The sequence below is a fragment of the Melanaphis sacchari genome, unplaced genomic scaffold (assembly GCF_002803265.2).
Source record: "Melanaphis sacchari strain LSU unplaced genomic scaffold, SCAv2.0 Contig32_pilon_pilon, whole genome shotgun sequence".
Taxonomy (NCBI): domain Eukaryota; kingdom Metazoa; phylum Arthropoda; class Insecta; order Hemiptera; family Aphididae; genus Melanaphis; species Melanaphis sacchari.
Window position 1 is genome coordinate 2,455,592 of NW_020271199.1, and position 8,132 is coordinate 2,463,723.

The following is an 8,132-nucleotide window of genomic DNA, read 5'->3' on the forward strand; positions in this document are numbered from 1 at the left end:
ACCGGACGCCTCTCGACCCTCACCCGCCCACCCGCTGTCGCAGCCGCCGACGCCATTCGTCCGCGTACCCACGCGTGTATATTATATTATGCGCGTGTTGCACACGTATTTTTTCGTTACACGCGTACGACGATAGCAATATTTTTTTGACGCTGGTCGGCTTTTCCGAACCGCAGCGATTCACGCGAAATATACCTAGGCACATGTTGTAATAATTGTGTAGGATGTGCACATATAAATATGTGTTACGTACTGGACGTCTGCGTCCATCTGCAGTCTATGTATATAATGATATAGGTGCGAGTGTAAACGATTTTGGAGGAGTTTAGGCTTTTGCGGTTTTGTCTGCACATACCGCGACCGCAATAATAATGCGCACGTATCGCGTACAATAATAATATATGTGCATTTGTTAATTTTTTACGAAGGACACGTCGTAGGTATAATTGTGCTTCAGTCGTCGCGTTCGTATGGGGTTATATATGTTACTGCGCGCGGTAAACGCCTTTAAAATATTATTATGCACTTATACCTACCTATTGCAACCGAACGGTCTGCATTTTTTCGGAACGTCCTATATTGTGTGTCCATTTGTCGTAAATAGCGAAGCGTTCCCATATGTGCACGTGTTTGGTAGCGCTCGAAAATAAATATTTTTTTATACATTTTATCTTTTTTTCGGAATGCATAAACTATTTTCCGAGCTCCAATAACATACGCGCGTGTTTCAAGTATGCATACTACTTTAAATATATACCTACGTATATATTAAACTATCTCGACCTATCGTCTGGGTTTTCGAGGTTTAGGGTTTTTTTTTTACCTATTCCATTATATGTAAGTATAACATAAAATATATTTTTTTCAATTTTTGTTCAACATTAAATCGTGCGCATTATTATTTGAACGTCAGTTGACTATATAGGTATATCTATACAATATAAATTAAATATAATTATTCAATCTGAAATTTTGTATATTATTACCTATAAAAATAAAAATAAAAAACATATTTTATTGGAGTTTTAGAGCATAGACGCATTTTTTACAAAAGAATTATTATATATATACATATATACGTAGGTATAGTACCTGTATATATATATATTATATAAATACAGGTATATATTCAATAACTTAATCCATCCTTTAATAATTTTCTTTTACAGAAATCGTGAAAATTTTAAAATTAGTTATACCTATTATTGGTTCTTATTTCGTACACTAACGTACCTATATATTTATTTATAAATAATAATGATAATATAGTAATAAATGTTATACATATTTTTACTTAACCTGTTCATAGAATTTTGTGTAATATACATAAATAAGTTTTTGCAAGAAATATTAAGTATAGTATACTTATAAGTATTCAAAAAAATAAAATAAAATCAAAAATAATTAATTAAGTACATATTATCTCTTATTTGCAATGAATTTTTATCATCAATATATTTAACAGCGTATAATATCTAATGACAATCTATTTGAAAAATTATTTTATAATTTTTCTTAATATAACAATAAATATTCATATAAAAGAAATAATAGATAGATATAATATACGCATAATTATTTAAACAAATATAATAAATGGTACCTATATTCCTTTATTATTTATTTATTATTATTTGCTAAAATCAAACTCATTGATATATTATACTCAAGTATTTTATATTTTGTCTTTATGCTCAGTATTTTATTATAACTAAAGTGTTAATAATGTGCTTAAAACATAATAAATGAACATGTAGGTACCTACCTATACTAAGAGAAGATTACTTTTATAAACGGCTTGGCAACAGTGATTGATATTATTTATATGAAAATATTTTACATGACGTGTATTACTTTTGAGGGGATTTTAATTAAAACATGTCTTGAAAGATCATTGTGTGGTAAAAAACCGTCTTTAACAATTAAGATATTATATTCATTCTTAGATTTATGGAATCCGACAAACCTAATATGTATGTTCAGTCATTTTTCTGCAAAACTATACTTATAATGACTTATAATACTTTCGATAGTACATTAATAATTATTATATAGTGAGGGATACACGCCGCCTGCACAAATATGTAATTAGAATTTAATTTATCATGGAACAGTATAATTATACACTATATATCCATTTAAATCCATGACAACATTTGGTATACATATATTCATATACAGATTAAAATATAAGTTTAATGTTTTTAATCTATGATATATATCATATATTTAATGAGTTTTCAAATTATTGTAGTTTATATTAGATACATAGCAATATAGGTAGGTACGTAAATATAAATATGTATATAGTATGTATTGACATGTCATTAAATTTTGTTCATTTTATATTGTAAGTTTTGCACTATTTTTGTAAAGGTATAACGTATAATTCACTGTTGCACGTTTATTAGTGCTGATTTACTTCATATAATGTGTAGAGGGATTCACGTGCGGAAACTTTATACAATACACTTATTTAAATCCTAAAGTAACTAGTACCTACATATATACTTATAGATTATAGCTTTATTGTCAAAATAGGTAATAGGGTACACGATATACCTACATCATGTATCAATAGATGTAAAGAATAATTGCTCTCAAGTCTCAAAATATTGTAAAAGCACAAATATATATATATACACATAAATATTATGATGTATTTTGGAAAAGATACAATACGAGTAATGAGCTCTGCAGGATAAGGTTATGGAAGAAATCACACGCGTTTAAATTATGTTTAAATTCCACGTGTTTCTTGTTTTTGTATGATATATCATTCCTAGTTATAATTATTATTATTCCACTCAAAGAAGAAAAACCTTCAAATCTAAAAACTAGAACGGCAAATTCTCAAGGACAAGAAAGATGTCATTTTCCTAATTTTTTAAAAATATATACCTATATATTTATATGCATAGGTATATATATTTATTTACGTATTTATATTTTTTTCAGTGGAGAAAACCACATACTATTTAATTGTTCCAAGCAAACGTAATTGTATGTATTTTATCTTGAAGATAATAGATAAAAATCTTCATGCACATAACCAGTTGATTAATTAGTATTATAAGCAGATATAATGTGTATATGATATAGATTATACATACTTAATACTCATCTATATGTAACTGTACATATTTCAATTTCTTTAAAACAATTGCAGGGTCTTCTTAAATAATTCATTTATTAGCTGTACACGTGTATCACGAATAAATAATATTATACAAAATAAGAAAAATTATTTAATTATAATTTTTAAATTTATATAACTGCAGCTCCTGTAAGCTGTAGGAACAATTAAACATATATTTTATATCATTAAAATAACGCATTGTTTTAAATTATAAATTTGAATAGATATTTTTTTTATATTATAAAGTGTGAGTAAATGAAATGTGAAAACCTAAAAAGATTTCTTATAAACTTTTTAATTAATCTAGCTATATTATAGTTATAAAGTAAGTGTATAATTTATTTTTATTTCTTAATTCTTAATTTGCTTTTTTTTTATATTTATCATTAAGTAATAAATACATAAATATATTAAAGTATGATGTTATATCATTTGAATTATAATGTATACCTATGTATTTATCTTTTAATGTACCTATATATAATATATAGATTTATAAATATAAATGTTATATTATAGATATATAATTAATAGTTATATATGCTTATTATAAAAGTTCAAGGAGGATGAATATTCTATTGTGTACTACACAATAAACCTATATAGTATTAAATCCAAATATTGTCATTATTATTTAAATTTAATATTTATCATATGTATTGCATTTTATTACAATTTACAAAAAAAAGTTGATTTTCTATACTAACTTATAAAATATATGGATTATTAATTATCCATTAGGTATTCATGGATGTTTTATTATTATTTTATAATGCATCACATCTTGTGTTCACTGAGAAAGAGCTGGGGTTCATAGAACTTATAAATCATTCAAAAAAGTAAAATATTTAAACATTATAACGATAAAAAAATAGTTTTTCAAAAAAATGAATGTTCTGAAATGACACCCTAGCTCTTTTGCACTCATGAAAATATATACTAAATCCCCCTGATCATCACTAAAAATAAAAGAGATCATCCTCTTGTAAAAATGATATTTAATTCTATTATATTAAGACGTAGGTACATTAATATGCCCAAATATAATAATATAAATAATGATATATATTTATATTGGTTTGAATATCATTCTAAAATTATAATTTCTATGTATATATATCTACTATATGCAACAGAACGCTGAAAATCAATAGTAATATCTAATCGTTTAAATTAAACGGATATTATATTCGTGAACTATATAGGTATCAGATCCGTGTATAGATGGATGATGGACTTACTTAAAAACAGTGGTCTATTGGTCCATTAAGGGGCATTGCAGCAGCTATAGGTACCTACATAATATATATAGTCGTATATTTTGGTAACATGAGAAATGAAACCATCCCATACCACTTAGCGCCTTAACACGTTATAATACGCCTTAAAAACTAATTATTTTTTTAAAACCTATTTTAATGGGCACATATGTATAGAGGTATACATTATATTATAATTTACACCAATAGATGTATCAAGTTTTAAATAAATAACGGATGAAGAAAGCGAATTTATCCGTTTAGTTTTTATAGTAATATTGCTTTGATTTAAAATATTTCATAAAGATTTAATGCATTATAATATAATGCAAAGAATAAAATTGTTTAACGTTGCTAAAATGAACATTTTGTTTCAAAATTACTCTAAGCTTTACATGCTTATAATATATACGTTACATATTACTATTTCAGTATAGTACCTATACGCTGTCTTTTCTTGCATGCGGATACTGCGGAACATAATATAGGTATAATTTTAATTACCTGAATAATGAGTTAGCTTTTAGTTTCATAGTCATATTACTATTTATATGACATTATGAAAATTGTTATGTAAATTATTAAATTGTTTTACTATAGTTTTAAAGTTAAATTTTTAGCTATTCCAATATTTATAAGCAGTAATATTAAACTAATGTTTAACTTAATTCTAATATAGTATAACAGATAATATTTGCATGAATATATGCATATAGTAATACTACATTATATAAACATGAAATAATTGTTTTAATTAGTTTAATAATTGCTATGAAAAAAAAAAATTCTACTGTATAGAAAATGATGTTGAGTATACATTGCAGCAGTCGTATTGCAGAACTGGTCATTGTAATATGATGTATATATCAATTTATAATTTATATATATATATTTTTTTTTTTATTAAAGAAAAGAATAACCCTCGGCAACATGGCCATTGGGATAAGATACATTTTTTTTTCTAAAAGGTATTACATAATAAGAGAAGCTTAAATAATAATACATGTCTAAATTATATGAATAATTATAATGATATGTATACAGAAAGTTAGATAAGTTTGTCCAATCCTGTTTCTTGGAGGAATACGAATATGTCCGGTGATTGGAGAACTGGTCCCAGCATGCCATATAAGTCGGTGGATAGGTGATAATTTATATTTATTAATACGATTAAAAAGGATTCTGATTGAAGACGTTACAATACTATCATAATGACCGAATATTTATTTTGATAATGCAATATTAACTTTTTAACAAACGTTTGTATTTGTTTTCCTTAGTATATTTTATAAGTATACAGATAAATTGTACCTATCATCATACTTTGGTGTTAAACTTAAATATATCTATTTATATTAAACTAAATTTTCTACTAAAACTCAAAGTTGGGGCGTCTTTTAAACTATACAAAAATTTGCTTTAAGCATAAAAAATAAATTCAAAACTGATATTGCAATTTCTAGCTATCTATAAATAAAATACAATATATACATATATGAGTATATATAGTTCTGTTTTTTGTCTTTACGTGGGTACCACGCCTATATTATAATGATTATGAAAAAAAGTCATTGTTGTTATATGCATTTTACCTTCAGTCGAGTGCATTATTACGTTGACAATATATTATAAACTATAAACATACATATATACATATATACATATTTATAAAACAACAAATGTACTGGCATAAAACCTAATTTCACACGCCTGTGCGTTTGAATGTGAGAAAAAACTTGGTAGGTACTAGGTATACCTATATAAATATTATAATAAATACTAAAAAAATGTGAATCTGTTATTTCAATCGAGTTATAAATTTTAATAATATTGTATTGGATCGTTGTATGACTTAGAGGGTTTTTTGGTTTATTTTGTTGTAATATTGTAAATTACTATAAACCCACGTATCATAATAAAGATGCACCAACCATGATGTTGTATAAGTAGGTATGTTTGATCAACTTGAAGTTAGGTGAAAGAATTTCAGTCTCAAGAATAACCACATTTAAGTATTAAAAAATGTATTATATTATCGTAGTTGTGATTTTAAAATCTTTGTTAGTGCATGTTGGTGATATTTTCTGCAGTGCTTAGTGTATTGACTATTGAAGCTTATTACACACCATATATGTTGCATACTAATAATAGTAAATATTACGTAGGTATATTATATTACGTAATATTATGACTTGTTAACAATAAAAAAAATTACTTAACTCTTAATCTGTTTATAATTTTAATTAGTACATAATTTACTAAGTATAATATTATATTGTATAATATATTAAATATATATGTCATAAATAGGTAAAAATAACATAAATGGAATGACATGACTCAATTATATAATGATTGAACATATTAGTATGATTTTCTATTGAAAACATCCATATATAACTGTATTTATAACATTTACTTGATAAATTAACCAGTTAAGTTGTATACAAGTATACTTCGATCCATTGCATGTCATATTATAGTCATTTAAACAATTCCAGTTTTCGTGTGGATAAAATTATCTGTTATTGCAAAGCATGTTTCGAGTACCTCTAATAGATTTCAGCAAGACGATAATGATGTGTTCATATTTTGCTACTGGGGACAATAACAACTGCACTGCAATGAGATCTCAAGGAACCCAACGATGCGGCACTGTAAAATGAAATACATATATATATAATAAATATCAAGTGTCTTTATTATCGATATTAAGTAGTATAGGTTTAAAAGTTTTATGGAAGTCACCATCGGCCGTCGTTTATAGTAAACTTATACTTATTTGTATTATATACAATATAATGAGTATATTATATGTATATGGTAGATGTATTATAATTTACACTGCGGTCAAAATTCAAAGTATAATGCTTATGTTATTTGAAGTTTTATCCATACAAATTATAAATACCGCGAGTGTTAAAATTGTTGTATAAGTCTTAAGTTACTTAACTAATATGTATTTTGCATATTCCGTTAAAGTTTACTAATTTCTATACCGATATTACGCTTAACTGCTTAAGTACTAATTATATTACTATATATCTTTTTATACGCGTATAACTTATACTATATGTCTGTATATACGGAAATACAATATGCCTTTACTATTAATTTGTCTATATAGCTATATTGTGTGATATTTCAACTCATTAAAAGACTAATTCATTTTAATCAATAGAATAAGTATAATAATAATAATTTTTAGAATCATAGAAAAGATTATAAATTTTAATAGAAATATTATACTACATTTACAATACAGTATACAAAATTAAATAATATTGATATTATCTATAAAAAACACAATAAAATCACAGATATTAAAAGAGTTAGTCACTATACTATTATATGAAATTATCAAATTCGTTTCAACTTTAGCCGCGATTTTATCATCGTACTATGTATACAAACTATTATAAACATAAAATAATATAATTAATTATAACGAAAAAAAATTATCAAAAGTCACTATTAGGTATAATCATTATAAAGATAACGATAGGGTTGAATACTAATCTGAAACAGCTGCGGGCAATGTCTATGAAAGTAATAGTTTTAAATTATATTTGAGGACTATTCTCACCCGAATTTCTTGTCTATATTTACGAGTGCATACTGCATAGTATATAATATAGTAGAACTTCGATAATCCGTTAGTTAAAGAATCAGAACTTTGACAGATAATCAAAAAGACGATTAAACGAAAAAAGTTCATTTTTTAAAAATATGTA